The sequence below is a fragment of the Acomys russatus genome, chromosome 10 (assembly GCF_903995435.1).
Source record: "Acomys russatus chromosome 10, mAcoRus1.1, whole genome shotgun sequence".
NCBI lineage: Eukaryota > Metazoa > Chordata > Mammalia > Rodentia > Muridae > Acomys > Acomys russatus.
Window position 1 is genome coordinate 7,676,313 of NC_067146.1, and position 21,196 is coordinate 7,697,508.

The window sequence follows — 21,196 nt, forward strand, 5'->3', positions numbered from 1 at the left end:
TTGAATCAGAGTCTCTTAGTTGAACTCACAATTCGCCCATATGACCAGCTAGCTAACTTGCATCGCGCTGGAATTACAGGTGGGTTACCATGCCAACCTACTCTTATGTGGGATTCGAACCCCAGTCTTCCTCCTTATGTGGTGGGGGCTTTAACCACAGAGTAATCTCTCCCACTCAAAGCAAGATATGTCCCTAAGTGGGCACAAACGTTTAATTTGTATGTAACTACAAAGATAAATACATTTTCAAGTGAAAGAGAACAAAAAATATCAGAATCATAAGCAATCAGAATCATATGTGATTGATGGTAGTTTGATCCTGTTGCATTGACAAGCCAAGCATTTGTAGGCTTAGATTCAGTACTTTCATCTGTGTCTTTTTTTACTTCAATAATACTATGAATATTACAAATTCTAGAGGTTGGTTCCCTTGCTTTTTGTTACTTCAGAAAATTTGACTTTATACTTACTAATCTAGTGTGTCAATATCAGCACAAATAGTGTCACTATATGTACGGGTGTGTATTCTGTCTGTATATCTATGATATATTCTATTAAACTGAATGGTAATTTCCCACAAATATGGAGGGAAGAGTAGCATGGTAGAATCAATGTATGAGTAGACTAATAGTCAGAAAACTTGATTCTCAGAAAGCCTCTTTCAGGACTATTTAGCTCTTCTGTCAGCATGTCATAAGTTTCTTTGCCCCTAACTGCGTGGAAATCAAATAGGAATACTGGCTGTGTTAGGCTAGAACATGGTAGCACACAGCCTATCATCTTGTTAGACAAGTTATGGAGCAGCCCTGCAAGGAAAGGCGAGTTCGAGCCCAGACTTGTTCAGAGTATGAGGTGACAACATGGCACACAAAAATGTTCCCTTCTAATTCACTGATGGTGCCATTCGCAGGAGAGAGCCCTTCCCAGTGGCTTGGCTTCAATCTCCAGATTCTTGGCCTAATATTTCTTTGGCTTATTTCTCAGTAGACTGCTCTAACCAGAGTGGAGAGAAATAAGTCCTTAAGAACTGTTTCTCGGGCTCATCAAACAGGAATACTCCAGATCAGGCGAGAAAGCACATCTGCTTTGGAGCCATCTTCTTCTGAGACACGCAGGTGGTGTGAAAGGTACGTGTGGGGCACCCCCATGCTAAAAGCATAAAGCAATCGAATTAAAGCCGGTGCTTCCCAATGTATCTGAGATGTCATTGCTCTCCGCCTCCCACCTGCTCTGCAGCCTTCGCGGATGCTGACTGCGTTTGGCTGGGTGACGGACTAATTTTGCTGCCATGGCCAGGTCACAGCCACCCTTCACTGGAGGGGTGACCTGAGCACATACCATCCTGGATATCTCTTCTGATTCTTTCCACTGCCTGTAACTTCAAAATCTGTGGGCAACACACGTGTAGCCCCTCTCCTAGGACACATTTCCTAGAGGCTGCTTGGGAGTAATGTTTGGCTGTTACTAATGAAACAAGGAATTAAAGTTGTTTACCAGGTTAAAACAACAAAAAATGAAAGGACCACCATGGTTTCATGCTGTTTTCAATCCTCATGTCCCAGTCTCCGGATGACAAGCCTATCAGGTGGCGCAGATCATTTGTCACACAAATATAAGCATTGCTGTTCCAGTATCAGCACCATGCGAATGCTGAGTGGATGTGCTGGGCCTATAACTCCAGCACTCAGGAGACAGAGGCAGGGGAATGGCCAGGGCATGCTACCTAGGCTAGCTAAATCAGTGAGCTCCGAGTTCATCCCAGAGATCCTGCCTCAGTTTCCCCAGGAGAGAGTGATTGAAGAAAACATTGAATAGGAAAACGTTAGTCTTTTTGTACATGTGTACCTGCATACACACATGAACTCACTCAGAAACACACACACTACACTCACATGAAGCCAAAAAAGAACATATCAGTTGACTTTATAAGTAAAACTGTGTGGATGAGAAGCTCTTCAACCGTGAGTCTCCAACACTAGCCCTCAGAGGGTCACGCAATCTCTGGCTTCTTAAAAAGCAGTCTATTCTTTGGACTTCTTCCAGGAATTTCTTTTTTCTTTTTTTTTTTTCTTTTTTTTTTTTTCTTTTATGTTTGCTTTTCAAGACAGGTTCTCACTATGTAGTCCTGGCTGTCCTGGAACTCACTCTGTACATCAGGCTGGCCTCAAACTCTTAGAGATCCACCTGCCTCTGCCTCCCAAGTGCTGGGATTAAAAGTGTGTACCACTATACCCAGCTGGGGTTTTATTTTTCTTATTGAAGAAATAACAATAATCAGTGCATGCCCCCTTCACCAGCACACAGATTTTGTCCAAAAAGACAGACAAGGACTCAGACTCCGTACAATGTCACGGGATCCTTACTATACCCACAATAGCAGTAGCTCTGGTCTACATTAAAGACAGAATATTAGCATCTCTGATTTTCCACACGCTAGCCTTAACGTTCTTTGAAATGCTGCTTACTATCAGAATTCCTATCTCACCAGATGGTCAGATATGTGCAACAAGCCATTTTTCCTTCCAGGAAATGTCAGCAGATTCCCATATTAGCCAGGCATACAACCACCCCTTCCAGAACATTCAGGAGCCATGTGGGATTCTGTACTCCTGCTCCTCTGAACTAACTGAAAAGGACTCAGCTACATTTCATACAGTTTTAATCAAATATATTTTATTGTGATTTAAAAAAACAATAGTAATCCCAAAGTCTATTAAGTAACAATCATTAAATAAAAGAATTGGGGGTCTAGGAGCTCCTGGGCCATGCTGGCTGTAAAAGGGTTTATGATGGAGTATTCTGATTTGTTTCTTGTCAACAGCCTTTGCTCCTCTCTTGTCACAAACACCTGGAGATGTGACTGACCTTTCCAGTGAAAGGTCGGTGTTGTCAAGAGCAAAATGACTCAGCAGATATTTGGGACAACCAGGGACTCTACCATGTACTCACATATAATCCTTGCACTGATCCCCAAAGTACCTAGCAATGACATGCTGTCTGACATGTCCGTGACATGGAAAATGTAAAGGGCTGGTGTTTCCTTCATTTTGAGAACCACTGCTTAAAGGCTTTGGTGTGACTTGATAAGAAAATTCAGATCCACATGCTGGAACACTCTTTCGTAGTGTCCTGGCTGTTCTAAGAAAACTAGCTTAAGTCTGGAACACCAGACCTCTGCTGCCTCTATATGTGACCACGTTAAAGTCTGGTCCTTTCAGATGGAAAAGTTTAAGTAAACAGAAGCATTGCAAACTCGGACAACCAAGGAAATGGCTGAGGATTCAGCTTCTTTACATTGGTCTGTCGAGTGCGAAGTATGCACCAGATGACAGGAAGGAAGCACAGAGGTGTCCTCAGACACATATTCTTTCTTGTCTTCTCGCTTCTGTGTTCCCCTCTTTCCATATCCACCACTGACTGCTGCTCGTGACTTGTATACAACACTAAGGAAATTCTGGCCACACTGTCGACAGGATAGTCTGAGTACAGTGGTGCACACTTGTGCTCCCCGGTCTCTGGGATGTTGGGGGTGAGATTAGACAGTCAAGGCTAGTCTAGGAAACTAGTTCAGATGCTTTTTAAAAAACTGAAGAAAAAACGCTAGGGATGTAGTTCAGTGGTAGAGTACTTAACATAACCTATGCAAGGGTATAGGTTTAACTCCCTGTACCACCACCACTACCTCCAAGGAAACAAGAATATGAAGAAAGAGAGGAAGGAAGGAAGTGAAAAAATGAAGAAATTGTATTCATAGTGTGCTTTTAAAAAACACTCCCTTTCCCTTTGTTTCGCAGAATGTGAGCCATACTTCTCTTTGATTTTTCCATTTTGCTAGTTTTCTGATGTGAGACTACAGGACAGCCTCATTAAAGTTTGAATGAAATGCTGTCAATAGCATTTTTTTCTTAAACAAACAAACACCCTCCCCCACACCCAATCTTTCAGCAGGAAAATACACCTTAAATTTCTCCTGGAGACTGACAACACGTACAAGACCTGCACAGGATCAAACCAGACAAACCAGACAAAATCCCAACACTGGGAAGGGGAAGAGGACACCAAGTCCCACTCCTAACTAAAAAGTTATTTGTAATTAATATCTGTTGGGAAAAGGGAAATCAGTTTTCTCCAATGGAGTGTTCTGTGGTACCTCAACCATACTCCTGGGCAGGCCCCTTGTTGTAGTTGGCCAAAACAAAATGGACTTTTCGGGTGTTATTGTTTGGGTTTTATGTATTTTTTGTCTTATTGGTGTTGTTATTTTTAATTTGTTTAATTCGGCTTTCATTTCTTGTTTTTCCTGTGTGTGTGTGTGTGTGTGTGTGTGTGTGTGTGTGTGTGTGTGAGAGAGAGAGAGAGAGAGAGAGAGAGAGAGAGAGAGAGAGAGAGAGACAGAGACAGAGAGACAGAGGGGGAGGAGAGCGAGCATGGTGTTGGGTGGGTAGGGATAAGGAGGTGGGGAAGGTCTGGGAGGAGATGAGGGCAGGAAAAGAGTATGATAAAAATATATTGTATGAAAAAGAAAAAGAAAAAAATAAGGCTAGAGAGATGGTTTAGCCATTACAGGCTAGGCTTATAAAAAATAGTAACTACTTTTATTGGAGGTAGGGAACTGATTTCCTTACATGTTTAAGGTCATTAAAACCCACAGTTTCAGTGAGAAAAGCCTCTGAAAATGAGAGACTCACAACTTTATAAGAAGGTCAGCTAACAGTACTCCACTCAGATCAAAATTTGTAGTCTGTTTTCCTTAATCGTTCCTGTCATGTTTCCATGTCTTAGAAAGAATGCACCTAAATTGCCAACAGGCTAAGTTCCTCACTTGTAACAATTGACCTTACAGAAATCTACTATTTGTGAAGTCATACTGACTTGAGAGGACAGTAGAGAGTTGGTTGGAGCCCAAGACAAGCTCTGATATTTCTGCATCTCACTGAACCTCTACTTTCAAGTGAGTCATTTGAGAGAAAGTGATGCTGCTTTAAAGAGATTTCAAGTTTGTCCCTGAGATGCCACTGCCTTGTTCCCAGCTTCCTACTGCTATACACTTCCCATGCAGGCCACATCTTCTAGAAGGAGTCCTGCGCCTCACAGCCTCCAAGAAGGGCAACATTGGGCTATCTTCATCATCATCACCACCACCACCATCATCATTATCATTAATTATTTTTGCCAATGCCACTGTTTTAGTGAGGTTCTTACAGCCAGATCTGACTTAAAGAGTTAAAAGTTTCTGTGGGTTAAAAATATGCTCAGCAACTATTTGGAGGCAATATGATTCACGTACATTCAGTATTATTTTTTGTTCCAAAACCCCATGGATTTTCTTTCAATAATGTGAAATGCAAGCAGATTCTCCATGCATGCATCACCAGACTGTAGATTGCTCACTTGCTCCCAGTCGGTCATGCTGCTGTGAACAAGAGGGAAAACCCAGGGCCAGTGATAAGAGTCCTATGTGTTCAGTAGACTTATTGCACCTTTGGAAGTTAAAAGAACTTTATTGAAAAATTCCAAGCTCTTAAATATCATTTTGTTTGCATGCAGTGTTTGCAAAATATCATTTCACTGAATGCGCATAAAGTCCAATTCTGAAGCTTTCCCTTGGAATCCTTAAGAGGAAGGGAATTCAAAGTTACAATGGAGGGGGAAAAACCCAAGGAAATAAAAATATTTTCAGTCAAAATATGGTCAAGTCAACGGGTTTGTGTGCAATTAACAATGGAGAAAGTGAAGGAAAGAGAAATTATTTTTGGCTGGAGAAGTAACATGCGAAATTCATTACAGGGCTCACTGACCTATCATATTACTATTAAGCCATATTTATTGGCTTCAAGGCACACAAGGAGATAGGTTACTTTGAAGACAATTACTCAGGAAGAGAAGTACATCTCATCAATCTTCTCTATGTCCCTTGAACATATTTGAGTCACTAAAGTTTGTATGCCAACCATATATTTGGGTTTCGACAATATTTGCAAACTCTCGTGCTTGTGTTTTTAATGCATGTCTTCATGAGGTGTCACCACTTTGTCCAGTGATGGCGTCCCACAGCCACACACATTTCTGTGATCATAGACCATGATGGGGACAATGGGGTACAGAGCAACAGACAGTAGGAAAGGGGGGAGGCGGGGAGACCGTCTTCTTACATCTACAGGCACCATAGAAGGCGGGCTCCTAGCATCACCACATCAGCATCCTGTGTGAACTGACCAATAGGTTGGGTCTGAGAACATTCTAAAATATTCCTACCCCAGGAAGAGCAGATTCTCAAATCCAAAGGCTCATTTGTGAATCAATGCACATAGTCACAAGAAAATTTAAAAGGAAATATTCTAAGAAATTGAAGTTGGGTTTCTTACATTAAAAACTTTTATCATAAATTGTGCTGTGCCTTAAGATATGAGTGTAATGTAACTTCACGTTAAAGAGTAGGAAGGCTAGCAAACTGCTAGATGCATGCCTACAGCTCAGCCATCTCCAGCAGCTAATTAGGGGCTTGTGAACTTGTTAGTGTCGGTCCCATCTCTTTCAGACATCTCCCAATCATCCCTGCCTGAATTTTTGCAGTGTTTGTATTGTCCTCTTGCTTTTGTTTTGTAATTTCACCACCATGATGTGTATTCCCAGGTGATACGTCTTAAAAGTTTTTCCTGTTAAAAACTTCGGGTAGTCATAACATACGCAATTCATGATTGGTGGTTGTCACACAACATTGTACCTCAGTATTTATGGAACCCCTGTAGTTTATAAAGATAAATGTGACCCGAGCCTGCTTTCTAAACCTCGCTTGAGATTGGAGCTTTGCATGGGATGAGCAACTATGGTCTTAGCCAACCGCTGCCATTTTCTTTACTTTAAAAAAAGATCCACAAACAGCTTATGGTATCCAGTGGAGAATAAAACTTGGATTTATATTCTTACAGGGTTGTTATTTTTCTCACATTTCTTTGGAAAAGAATGGGTATCATTAAATTTAGATTTGGGAGGGCCACTCCATCACAGTTTCCTGAGATAAACTGCCATCTATTCATTTTCTCACAGACAGGATTGAATTTGTTCCATCCCATCTACCCCACCATATGCAAACAAGAAGCTTGTTCAGACACAAGCATTCTTTTTTTTTAAATAGAATTTACAAAGGATTATATGAGGGCTGGAGGGATGGTTCAGTGGTTAAGAGCATGCACTGCTCTTGCAGAAGACTTGAGTTCACTTCCCAGCATGCATTTCAGGTGATTCCCTGGAACACCAGAGGGATCCAAAGGAAAATAAGGTAGGTATAGGAAGAGAGAGTTGGTGTTGGAAAAGATATATAAGACAGTTCAGTTAGTGCCTGAGCTAAACTTCAGCTGAAATGAATTACAAGGAGAAAGAGAAGTGATTAAGTGCATAAGAAGCTAATTAAAAGAAAATTAGCCTAACCCATCCACTTTCCATGTTAACCTTAAACTGAAATGAATGTAGTTACAGACATACCAATCTCTACCTGTGCTTTTCAAACTAAGCACTAGCCCCAACCTAGGATTCCCTAATGAGTGTCATGAATAATGAATACAAATCTCATGAATTTGAGTATGTGAAATAGGAAAGTCTGACTCTTAATATTCTTTGACTTTTAAAACTCAAAAACTGGGGGGAGGGCTAAAATCAGACTGGGAGTGTCCTCTGGCTGCCACGCCTATCAAAGGACATCTGCCCTAATGTGTGAGCTGGGTGCAGTAGCACACACCTGTAATCCCAGCACTCAGGGAGACAGAGGCAAGCAGATCTCTGCAAGTTCGAGGCCAGCCTGGTCTATAAAGTGAATCCAGGACAGCCAGGATTATACAGAGAAACCCTGTTTCAAAAAACCAAAAAACCAAACCAAACTAACACACACACACACACACACACACACACACACACACACACACACACACACACACGGCTAAGTGTCAACAATTTTTAAAGTCAAATAACTAAAACCCAGGTGCCTATGTATTTGCCCCTCCCCCTCTTTTTCAGAAAAGTCTAGACATTATATACAGCTGACTAACACCTGCTAAAAGAAGGGTGCAGGGAGAGCCCCACAGTTCCGTGAGCTAATGTGGTTGCAGCCTCATCTGACCCCAGGTGCATCAAAAGCCAATTTCTTTTCAAATGCACATTCCCCACCTTCTCACGTGAAAGACATGAAATCATCTTAGACAAGTTTCAGAGTGACCTATAAGTCACTCCTGTCATTCTCCCAAAGTTGAGGGATTCACGTGACACAATACACAGGCCCATAATTTCATATGGTTTGCTCCCAATCGTGACACCAACATCGCATGGGTAAACATTTGACAAAAGAAACAAAGGAATGGGTCGGGGGTGGGGGAGGGGTTGGGTTTGGAGAAGACAAGACGTCCTTAAATGGAGATTCTAAGCCTGTGAGTAATTAAAGGGAATCCCGGCAGAGCAAAGTGGTACTGCAGATGCGGAGGAAATGGTGCACAGCAGGCGAGGCTGCTGCATCCTTACAGACCCCGTGTCAGCATCCTCCCCAGACAGACAGGCGGTGCTTAATGTGGGGGAATTTATGGATAATGGATTTTCATAACAGATCTTTTATGATCGTTCCCTCCCCGAAAAGTGCCCTCCAGAGCTCTGTCTGCTTCCACTCTCAGTTTTAATTGGAAAAAGATTTACTGCTCGTTTCCTTCTTCCCATCCTGGTGGGCACAGCCTTCCATCTCAACTCCCTGCAGGACCCTCGGCTCCAGAACATTCTAATACACTGGCCCTTGAGACCCAGGGCCTCTGTTTCCAGCATCATTGGTGAATGACATGATTGTCACTCTAACAAGGAAGCGTGGTAGTGGGGCCATTCCTACTCGCCGACTCCAGAGCCACCACACAAACCCATCCAGAATCCACTGGCTTGCATCCACCCTCCACATGCTAGCATTTCAGAGGTTTGTTTACAAGCGAAGGTAAACCTTGAGGGGAGACAGGAAATGGAAAATGAAGGGCCACATCCTGGACACTTGGCCCACTGGAAAGGACATGTCGCTTTGCAGGGGGACTTGGCAGCCACCTATGGGTCCAGCCTCCCTGCCGTTGGGAAAGGAAGTCGATGTTAGTTCTCTGCTCTTGGTGGGTTATGGTCCTGACCGGGGGGGGGGGGGAGAGGGGGGACAGTACTTAAGATAGAGCCTGCTCAAGAGAGAGGAAGATGAGATGACACTCAGCTATGACTCAGTGAAAAAGCCCAACCCAATGAAACCTGTTTCCATCCTGGAAGAGGCCCCTCAAGTAAAGGTAAAAGTGTCTCCATTTTAACAGATGAGGCAACATTCAAAACGAAGCACCCAGCTGTTGTGTGTACTGATTAAATTAGCAGCGTCGACAGCTAAAGAGAACCACTGGGCTTCTGAGAGGGTGACATGGGCCTCGCAGAGATATTCTTGTACGGCGCTTAAAAATCTCTTGAAGCCTGGACAAGTGAATGCGTTCTCCAAGAGATGACTAACCAGGCAGGCGTATATTGTTTTCTGACTAGACACGAAAGCAACCACTGCTGCAGCAATGGGGACAACAGACTTTTAAACTATCACACAGTTTAATTACAAATGACCATTTGTGACGGAGGCATCAGCACATGGGTTTCTAACTTTGTGTACATTCCTCTCTCTAGCCAAACCACTGACCACCTGGACCCTGGCTCTGAGAGAGGACAGTTCTGGTTAGTTGAGAGAGCAGAGCAGTGAACCCTGGGCAGGGTGAGTACATAGACATCTAGAGTCTGAGGAGGAGGCAGGGGATGGAGCAGATGCCAAGGTGGGGTTTTGGACCGCGGTGTGGGATGTTGGCTGGAACTACCTGCACTGACACCAGGCAGCTAGAATAAAAGCATCCTTTAGCCACTGGCGGAGCAGTCGCTGTCTTCAGGGCACCGAAGGTGGAGCCAAGAGGATCAAATGGCTTGAAATGGAGCTATGACTCTGTAGAGGAGCCAAGAAATGTATAAGGACGTAAGGGCAGTTCAAATGTGGTAAATATCAAAGGAGACGTATTCAGTGGTTGAAAGCTTAGCGGACGGATAATGCAGTTTTAACCTTGGGACCATGGAAGGCCTCATGGAGAAAGTGGCATTTACACTGGATCTAGGATTGGGGGGTCCTAGAGGGAAGGGCCCTTTCTTCATTCAAAGAGTACAGATGGAAAGTGGTAACACTGGGAAAACGTGGGCATGGAAAAGCAAACAACTCAGTCTGGCAAGGGCTCACGAGGCAAGAAGGGCGTTAGCAAAGCTCCGGTTACATGTAGTACAAACCCACGCATGGCTTCTAATAAGAGGAGGAGCAGACCAGGCACCCTGCAGACTTTGAGAGAAGAGCCCTGGCGGGCGGGGCGGGGGGGCGGGAATGGGGCCTGGGGCTGTGGGAATGCGGCCTAAATGTAGGGCAGCGTACATGGAGGGAAAATGTCTAGTTCTGTCACCACGCCAGGTGTTTCAACTCATCCTGCAGCTTTCCCCAGGAAGTAAAAGAAATAGGGCCAGCTACCCAACATCAAGGGCTCCATAAATCTTCGCAGCAAGAGGAGATTCCAGCTCAGCAAATCCTGGGGTCATTCAGAACAGTAGTTTGTGGCAGGCTTCTTCAAGAGCAATAAGTAAGGCCTTCAATACTTTGTGAATGGAACTGCTGTTCTTATTGTCATTGCTTTGTGCCCCCTGCCCCACCGCCCTGCATCACCCCTGCCCCCCCCCTCAACCACCCACCCCAGCCTAGCATCACCCCCCCACCTACCCTCACCCTGCATCACTCCCGCACCCCCAACCCCCATCCCTACCCCCCACTTTCACCCCCGCCTTGCATCACCACCCCACCCCACCCCCGCCCTGCATCATCCCTGTCCCACCCCCTTCCCCCCACCCCCCCCCCCCCCTTGTACCCATCTTCTTACTGACCCACACACCAGACTTTTATTTAATTCCTTCTCTGACATTCTCTGGACTGAACCTCCACCTCTGTGGTAAGGGGTTAAAAGCTTAGGGGTGTAGATGGACACAAGTGGACGGAACTGGGGAGATTATTTTAATTTAAGCATCGCTTTGTACATGACAGCCTGGGATCTGAGTGGTGCACTGAGTCACCACAGCTCTAGCACTGACCTGGGGTCTTTAGTTCCCGTCCAGGGTGTCTTCTTAGCCTGGGAAACTTTCTCAGGGTGTTCTGCCTTCAATCTGAAGCCAGGGACAGACAAGCTGTGCCTGGCAGGTCGAATCCAGTCCACATATCTTTTGTGTCATTTTGGGGGGGGAGTTAGGGTGGGGGTGGGAGGGTGGGACTGACAATTTTCATCTTGTCTACAGTCCATTCAGAGCAAGTTAAGGGGCAGACGCTGCATAGCAACCAAACGTGAAAGGAAACACTATGTGGTTCTGTGTTGATTAAGCATGGTTAATGCTTAATCTATGTCAATGGTTTTAAAATAACTTTTGGTAGTATATTTATTCCTATCAAAAATTAAACAGAGCCAGGTGTGGTGGCTTACATCTTTATTCCCAGTGCTCAGGAGGCAGAGGCAGGTGGACCTCTGTGAGCCTGGTCTACATAACAAATTCTAGGCCAGCCAGGCCAACATAGTGAGACTTTGTCTCAAAAAGAAGCAATCACAGCAACAAAAAACCCAAGTGCCACTGATTATCTGTCTGATTTTTATATATTCAGTTATTTACAAGTTAAGCACATACAGTACTGTTGAAAGAAATGTTAAATAATATTGAAACAAACTGTTACGGTGAATACTAATTTATCAATGTTCATATAATTTCTATTACTTTTTAAATCTTTGTTTTAACGACTGTGATCAGTTATTTGAAGGTCTGTCCAGCATGGGGTTCAATTTACTCTGGTGTTCAATTTTCAATGATAGGGGCAGTTTATGGTTCTCTCTCTCTCTCTCTCTCTCTGTGTGTGTGTCTCCCTTTGTCTTTCTATCTGTCTCTCTCTGTATGTCTGTCTCTCTCTTTGTCTGTCTGTCTGTCTCTCTCCCTCTTTCTCTCTTTCTTTTTTAATTGGTTTTCTGAGACAGTGTTTCTCTGTGTGATAGTCCTGGCTATCCTGCAGTCACTTTGTAGACCAGGCTGACCCCGAACCCACAGAGATCTGCCTGCCTCTGCCTCCTGAGTGCTGGGATTAAAGGCATGCACCATCACTCCCAGCTAGGTTTTTGTTTGTTTGTTTGATTGACTTTTACAATTTTGTGAGTGTCTGCTTGAATGTATATATCCTCACCATGTGCACGCTTGGGTGCTTGAGGAAGTCAGAATAGGGCGCTAGATCCCCTGGGACTAGAGTCATAGATGGTTGTGACCCACCGTGTGGGCGCTGCGAATTGAAGTCACATCCTCTGCAAGAATAACTGCCCTCAGGCCTGAGCCATTGAGCCATCTTCTTAGTTTTGTTCTTAAGCCTGTAAGAAATATATGTGTAGAAGTGGGAGAAGTAATGCTTGGGATGGTGAAGCACGGTGCCAACATGCTAAATCTCCCCTAGTACCGTGTGTAACTGGACGAATGTCAATTTCTCCTTTCAAAGCCATGCAAGAGTGTTTACTATTTGAAATCAGTTGCTTCAACAGCTACTTGGGAGATTTCAAATACTTTGATAGTTCCCCCCCGCCCAAGTCTAGGCATTAAGGCACGATTGTCCTGGTAGATCACACTTGCATCATTTTTCACCATGTGAGTTTTTTTCTGAAGGTGCAAGTGTTCCGCAGTGACGACGGTGACGGGTGTTCGGTCGGCGACCATGCTAAGAATGGGCTTGTACATTTGACGTGAGTGAACTGTGTGCTGCAAGGATTGGGTTTCAGCAAAGAGTGCAGACTTTAGGAAAGCTTTTAGATCAGCACCCAGCCTGCAGAAAGATGTGGCTGAGGGGTGAGGAAGTGCTCCTCCACGCTCCCGCAACACGGGGTGGGCATTAGCTCCCTGTGTACATCTTTTCTTGTACTTCGAGCAAATTCGCATCTGCCTGTAGCTCCTGTACAAACGTTTCAAAGACAAGCCTCTTTCACAGAGTTAGTCTAAGCCAGATAAGGCCTGCCACATGTAAAGCTTCTGACCCCATTGAGAGGGAAAGGCCACGTGTCACTGTGGGCTGCTCACACCAACCCCTGTGCGTCCCTCTGGGGACAGAGCACATACTCTTCCGTGATGACCACATGTGGCTAGAAAAAGGTATTGAGGCAAGATGTCAGGGCCAGAGTGGATGACGACACCAGAGAAGCACTAGTTCTCTGCCCCTTAATTCCATTTTTTTTTGTTCCCTTGCCTTCCCTCCCTTTCAGCTCCAGAGCCACCACTCCTCAGGGTCAGACACAACACTCATCTTGGAAATCAGCTGAGGAGCCTTTGCCTCTTGTGAAGTCACCAAGGTTGTCCCAGATCTGCCCCACCCATTGCTTTATTTGCGCCCAAGCACCTCACCTCCTACGTTGCCATGTATGCTTCTTGAAAGCCAGAGTGAAGTTCTGTTGTAGGTCTCGCCCCCCATGTGCTTTTGCATCCTAAATCTGCTCCTTAAGAACGCCTAAGTGCCTCAGAGAAAAACGTAGGGCACTAAAACACCGAATGACAGCACTCAGGGAGGCAGCTAAGGTGTCCCCAAGTACGAGGGACCTCCCTGAGGGAAGAAATAATCTTTCGGGTTTCAATTTCATGACTATGAGATGACAGAGCAGACCCATATTATAAGCCAAAACATGGTGACAGTAGCAGCTTCAAGGCCAGGCTTGATGACAGTAGAGACATCAGCAACAAAGCGGGACCACTAACATGTCACACTTCTCTCAAGCCCTCCCCTCTGAATTAAAACCATAGGAACCCCAACACATCACATTTCTTTCAAATCTTCCTTCTAAATGTTGAAAGCAACTACTGGCCACAGATTTCCCAGGGTTTGCGTGGGGGAAGCAGTGGGTACATTTCATTTCGTGCACCGGTCTGGAGCACAGATGCTCTGAGTGGGATCTATCGTAAACACGCTTGTCATTTCTGTGCTCCTGTCTCTGCAGAGACCATTATTCAAATCCCCTCAGAGCTCAGAACTGGAAAACATGTTTTTCTTGTTAAAAACAAACAAACAAACAAACAACAACAACAACAAAAACAGGTGGTGGTGGACAGAAAGATATCTGACTTGAACCTAGTCAATAATTAGAGATTAAGGCAAACTGAGTCCACCGGTGTTTTTCACTCCGACTTTGGACTTTATCTTCCTGCGTATTTGTACATGAATGTGGACATGCCACCTGCCTGCCCCTCCCACTGTCACGTGATGGGTCATGACTTGGCTCATGAACTCTGTCTGAGCTGTTCTTTATTTTCTCGATGCTTTGGGCCATGTCCTTTCTCTCCATGGCCGAGGAAGTGCCCTCAGTATCATCTTCCCTTGCAAATTTCTTATTTGCTCTACAAACTCTCTCTCTTCTCACTAGCAAGCCTGGCATTGGTTTTGGGTTTTTGTGATGCCTGTAGAAAATAAAAATAATTCGGAGTGAGCAGCATATTTGACTTAGCCAGCCCTTTAGAAATAGCTAATGGTCCCCGGGCAAAACTGGCCCTGTAATCCGATGGATGCTGTAAGAAAAACAAAGATGGCTAGTTCCTTCAACCATGGGCTAGCTTATAATTTTGACACTTAATTTCAGGACTGTGATTTTTAACTTAGTCTAATCTACTTTGCAGGTTTGCTTTGGGGTATATCTCTGTGGGCCCAGGGAGTCTGTATAGTTCTAGACATTTTAGTTACTTGTCCAGTCAATCCAAATATTAAAAGAATAGTTCAAATTGGCTACTGTGTTAGCACACTATAGCAACTACAAGTGATGCCCTTTAACCCAGGCATTAGTAGTTATAATTCCAAAGTAAGACTGTAAGGGTCGTATCCTCTACAACCATACTTTGGAGCAAATTGCATAGAACTGTCCTTCATACAGTTGTTCCCTCTTATCTGTGGGGATGAGGTCCAAGGCCTTCCACTGATGGTTTATGCTACATATGGCATGAGACCCTCTAGGTATGTACTTATGATGAAATGTAGTTAATAAATTAAGCACAGCTGCACTCAGTGGCACACACCTGTAATTCTGGTCTACAAAGTGAGTCCAGGACAACCTAGGCTACACAGAGAAACCCTGTCTCAGGAAGAAAGGAAGAAAGAAAGAAAGAAAGAAAGAAAGAAAGAAAGAAAGAAAGAAAGCACTTTAAGAGATAAAGCACCACGGTCAATAACAAAACACAACTATAATGATATAATACAATAAACATCATTTAAAATGTATAAACTATGTCCGGAATTTTAAATTTAATGTTTTTGGAGCAAAGGTGAACACAGTTAATTAAAAAATCAGCATAGTGAAGGCCCAATTAAGTGCCTCTCACATGATGATATCTTCTGTATCACTTTTTTCCTGACAGCTGTGACACAGTATCCTAGAGGAAGCCTATGGGAAGGAAGAGTTACTTTAGCTCACAGTTTGAAAAATTACAATGACGGCTGAAGGGACAGCTCAGGGCCTAAGAGCGCTTGTTTTGCAGAGAACTTGGGTTCAGTTTCCAGCACCGGTAACTTCATTTCCAGGGCATCTGATGCCCCCTTGTGGCCTTCATAGGCATTGCACCCACATGGTACACATACAAGTAAGCAGACATATGAATAAAATTTGTTTAAAATAATAAATTAATTGTAAAAATAATTATTTCTCTAAAAAGAGAGGAAGAAGAAAAATGTTCTGGTTCACCATGATGGGAAGGTCACGGGAGAGTTAAAGGCAAGGGAAGAGCAGCTGGGCCCTTTCACAAGTCACCAACTAAGCAGACAGAGAACTCAGGACAGACCAGGCACTAACTCTCAGTGTCTTCCTCACCAGCAGCCCACTTCCTGCAGCTGGGCCCCACATCCCAGGACATGACCATTAGTCGGAGAAGAAGTGTTCACACCGTGAGACAGTGGGGTGTACTTCACTTCACATTTAGACCGTAACACTTTTGTGACATTCTCTGCCAATCCATTGTTGTATAATGTCCTGTGTGCCCTTTAATGGGTCTCTTCCTCCACTGTCCTCCAGCTCAACACACTTTCCCTGGCTAATGTCACTGTGCCTTTAACCTGTTTGTCTACTTAATGCTCATAATTGTTTAATCAGTAGTCCTGGCTTAGTCTCCTGTGCTGAATTTCCAAATGGCCTGCCTCCCTTGAGAATGGAATATCTAGCCAGAAAGTGGACTTCCAACTAGTTCAGACTACTTCAGACTAGTCAACCCACAAGTTTACAAAGTTTTAACCCTTCCCCATGAGGTATTGCATTCTCACAGCCTATTATTTTTGGAGAGAAGTGGTCTTTGCTTTTTAAAACTCCCTTGGTTGTATCATCTCATCTTTGGTAGATAATACAGCAGTTTTACAGTTTCACAATGTGAAGTTGGCTGACTATTAGAGGGAAATCAAAGAGGCATTTATCAATTAAAGTGACTCTCAAGGGGTACATAGAACTGAGAGGATGCAGAGAAAACTTGAATAACACCATTTCATCGCTTACGGCTTTGAAATGAATATTCCGTTTTCAACGGTCTGGCAGAAAGTTTCGCTCCTTCTGTGTGTGGAAAGTAGTGTTTGAACAATACCCATGTGTCTAGATGCTGATTTGGGTTTCGACTACAAGTCTCTATTGTTGAATTTAAAACAACTGGACTTGAACCTACTGGCCCAAGAAGAAACCTGTCTAACTTGTTTCACGTATATACTCTATTTTCTTTAAAGGTTTCAAAATGTCAGAAAGAGTCTGGCCCTTGAGGGAAGCAGATGGAACAATAGGCGATGCACTCAGGGACTTGGATCTCAAGGTCATCACCCTCCGCCACCACAATAGACCTACCCGGGCAGCTCTTCTAAGTCCCTGCTGCATAGGTTGTGCCCCAGCCCAGTTCAAGCAGAGCCACCGACAGGGCATGAGAACGGTTAAGGGATTCCAGTCTGCAGGCGGGTTGAGAAACACTGATTCTTACAAGTGCCATAGGAAGGGTCTGGAAGGGTCTGGAATGGGTACGGCTACGACAAAAGGCAACACAGAAGATGGAACTGAGAAGGGGCACAGGCAGTCACTCAAGCCATCCGAGGGGACACAGAGATGATCAATTTTTCTTTATAGGCCTAACGGCAGGCTTCTTGCTTCCTTCGTTGCACTTTTCAGTTGAGTCATGTCAATATTTAGAGGCAATTGTAGGTGTTGAGACCAGTGCACAGAAAGATTCTTAAAATCTAAAAACATGGGCTGAATATACCAAATAGAAGATCCCTGTTGCAAATTTCACCATCATTATTATCTATTCTGACGACACAGAGGAGTTAGCCTATAGCCCCAACTTTCTTTCATGATGGAAATGTATAGCTGCGAATCTTCCGCCCCACCCTCCCCCAAATCACAGATGAACTATGTCAGGATGAGATTCTCCAAGCTCAGCCAAAGAGCTGTGGAAGGGACAAGTCTTAAAAAGTTTGTTTTACAGCATTTGAACTGTCAAAAGAAAAAAAAAAAAAAAAGAAAAGAAAAAAAACCAAGTCAGGAGCCAGCCAGACCAACAGAGATACCTGCCAAACCACACCTCATCCTCCTTGATCAGCAAAAATACCATCCACTGTGTGACTCTCCTTACCTCACCCACGGGAGCTTGTACATTCCCTTATTAGGACACTGACAGGGCAGGGGCTGCTGCTGTCTGAGGGCCCAAGAGAGGCTTCAACAAGATGTACAGCTCATAAGAGTGAAGCCAGAGTAATAGGCACGGAGGAGGGGGAGGGAGGCTGGAAACATTAAATCGTTGCTGTATGGAGGACAACTCATTTTGAGAAGGCCACAATTATGGCTTTGCAAAACAAAACTTTCCTTAAAGGCCAAACCAAAATTAAAACGCAATCCTGATTCTTTTTTTTTTTTTTTTTTTTTTAAATAAAGAATGCATTCTTAGGAAGGGTGTTTTTGAAACGTAGAAGTGCAATCAAGAGAATTGTAATCTGAAGGCTTTTAGGGGGTTGAGCATATGTTTGTGAGCACCCAATCCTTGCTCTCGGTATGGGATGGGCTTGGGAGGGCTGCATACAGACAGGTCTGTCTTAGTTCTAAGCCATAGCATAGGTACCTAGATCTCTCTCTCTCTCTCTCTCTCTCTCTCTCTCTCTCTCTCTCTCTCTCACATACACACACACAACACACACACATACAACACACACACACACACAACACACACACACACACAGCAGAACACAAGCCCTTTCTCTTCTCTCTTTCCACTTGTCACCAGCTCACAGCATGACCTTCTCTTGGCCCTAGCCTTGGCTCACACTCTCTTCCTCCTTTCACAGTGAACCACCATTCATGCCAGACTTTTCTTCTACACAGTATCAACACAACTGAGAATTGCTTCCGAGTCAGACCAAGACATCTCCTTGTTAAGATCTATGTCAGCCTGGATGCCTGCTTAATCCCATCCTGTTTGGTGGCTAAACCATTTCTGGTGCCAATTCCTGAAGTCAGGGCTGGCCAGGCTGTCACAGAGTGCAGCTACTTTACAAAGCACTTTTCATCATGTGCTGGAAGGAATCTTCCTAACTCCAGCAAGATGGATGCTGTTGCCACATCTCCTTCACAACTGAGAAGACAGGCTCTGAAGGGCCAAGGGACTTATCTTGAGAGCTAGGCTTCAGCACCATTTTCAGCATTGCTGACCAGGGCTCTGTTCTATATCCAAGATGTCAAAATCCTGGGTTCTGCACAACTAAGGATTCTGCAAGCCTACCAGAGAGAACCAAAGTTCTCAGTTCTGCAAGGGACCCACACAAAAATAGTCCAGAGCCAGTTTTAATTGGGAAAGAACGAACTTCAGGAGTCATCTTAACGTCCAGGAGGTTGCTGCTACTAATTAGCAATAAGTTGTGCTAAATTTTACACCTTGTTCAAGTTGAAAAACTATCATTTCCCAGGCTAAAAAGCCCCAAATAACACCAATATCTATACGAAAAGACAAAGAAATAAAAGAATAAGAGCTATCAACCTCAACTTTTAATGAGTGAGTAGAAAAAAAAAATGGTTTTAAAGTCCGGGGAAACGTTGAACTGAGATAACTCCCATGTGTGGGAGCTGCTAGGCTGGGAAGAGACATCACAGTTGGTCCTTACAACAGGCCTGCGCAGGGGAGCCAACCACAGGACCACGGCTATGCATATGGTGTGTTAGCGAGCATCCTGCTGACCTCAGCGTGTAGGCTGCTTGTACCAGTCATGTGCCCCTTCTTTTACACTGATGACACAGGATTCAGAAGTTAAGAAATGGACCAATTAAAAGCTGAGATAAGAATTAACTTTAATTGGCATTCTAAAGTTTTGTGGTGTGGCTAACAGAGAAATTAAAGGAGCTAGTAAGGTAGGGTGGGGGTCCAGATCTCCCACTTGGGGAAAGAAGTACACTTATGATCTCTTTTTAGGACCCCCAAGGCAGCACATTGTCCCCTGGGTTGGTAATTTTAGGTTGAATCCAGGAAGATCAAAGGTCCTGGATCCATTTTCTTCCATCCGCCCCAGCCTTGCCCCTCCTGGAGAAGAAGCTTGCTCATCAGACAGGAACTGATGTAATGATACAATTACTGCCAGATTTACCATGCAAAGGCCAGAGGCCAGAGCTGTGGAAACACACAGGGAACAGTATTCAGTCCCGGGAAAGCTGCAGAGCACAGGGCAGCCACCAGCAGCCAGGCTTTACCCACTCCCAGGCAGGGGAGATACGGGCCACAGGACAGCCTCTCTGCTCCCACTTTGCTCAGCTGTAAAATGAAGCTAGCCTTACCCACCATGCAGTGGTGTTAATAATCAAGCAAACTAACGCTTTCGCTTTCCAAGTCCTCAGACAGTGAGTAGCACATAGTGAGTACCATGTGAGTGTTGACCGTTTTTATGTCATCATCGTCGTCTGCATCATTGTTGTCAAAATGAGCTCTGTGGCCACAGGGTTTCCAGGTCAAGGAGAAGGGAAGGGGTGCCCAGGAAGGATTTTTTAAAAAACGTATTCTTATTTTGTTTATTTGTGTGTCATGTGTGTGCAGGTGTATGTATTGGTACAGGTGTGTGTGTGTGTGTGTGTGTGTACACAAAGGCCAGAGAAGGGTGTGGTGCCTTCTCATCTTGCTCTGTCACTCTGCATCTTTGTTCCTTCAGTGCTGGGGTAATAGGTACAAGCAGGCATGCCCGGATTTTCATATGGGTTTTGGAGATTTGAACTTGGGTCCTCAGGTTTGCACGGTAAGCTCTTACCTACTGAGCCATCTCATCATCCCCAAGAAGGATTTTTGCCAGCTCAAGGACCTCAAGCTCCGTTTTAATGATAACGCTAATATCAGAGAAATGGGAAAACTACAGCATCAACATAGAATAAATGTAAGGAGACACATTTTTTTCCTGGGTGTGTGCTCAAGTTCCTTGTTATGACTTCCTGTTCCTTTTTAGAGGGTGGAGGGAAGATAGAGGAATCTCTCTCTCTCTCTCTCTCTCTCTCTCTCTCTCTCTCTCTCTCTCTCTCTCTCTCTGTGTGTGTGTGTGTGTGTGTGTGTGTAAGTCTAGTAAGCGGAATGCCTTTCATCTCTTCTTTTCTTAATCCATGCCACTTCTCATTAACCTGTAGACAGGAATTTAACATCAGAGAGCTTTGTCTTCCCATATCCAAAAAGGGAAGAGGCTAATCCCCTCCTCTGAGCCTCTTTGAGGCTGGCTCAGTAACAGACCTCACAGAGGGGCAATGGATCAGAACTCCAGGCAGGGTACTTGCTCCTAACTCTCCCCGGAAAGATTTTAGACAGTGGGCTTGCCAGGGAAAGCTCCAACTATCTCTACTGCCCCAACATCCTCCAGCCAGTTGGTATTTTAAGTAGGTCCAATAATTACCCCACTTATAGCTGAAGAATTAAGCTATAAAATGCCATGTTAAAGTTTTACAGTCTTCCAGGATTTGTCATGTGTTGTGACCTCCCAAAAACCTGATGTTGACACCCTAACTACCAGTACTTCGGAATGTGACCTTATTTGGAAATTAGGCTTTAAGACAAAGTCATTATGGTGGGTTCTAACCCAGTATGGAATCTGGACCAGGAATAAACTATGGGAAGAGATGTG

At 44.3% G+C, this 21,196-nt stretch overlaps 1 protein-coding gene across 1 annotated transcript in view; it reads right to left on the minus strand.

Moving 5' to 3' along the window:
• The window catches only part of Cald1 (caldesmon 1), a 94,678-nt gene that overhangs the window by 36,834 nt on the left and 36,648 nt on the right, over window positions 1-21,196 (minus strand). The window lies entirely within an intron of this gene.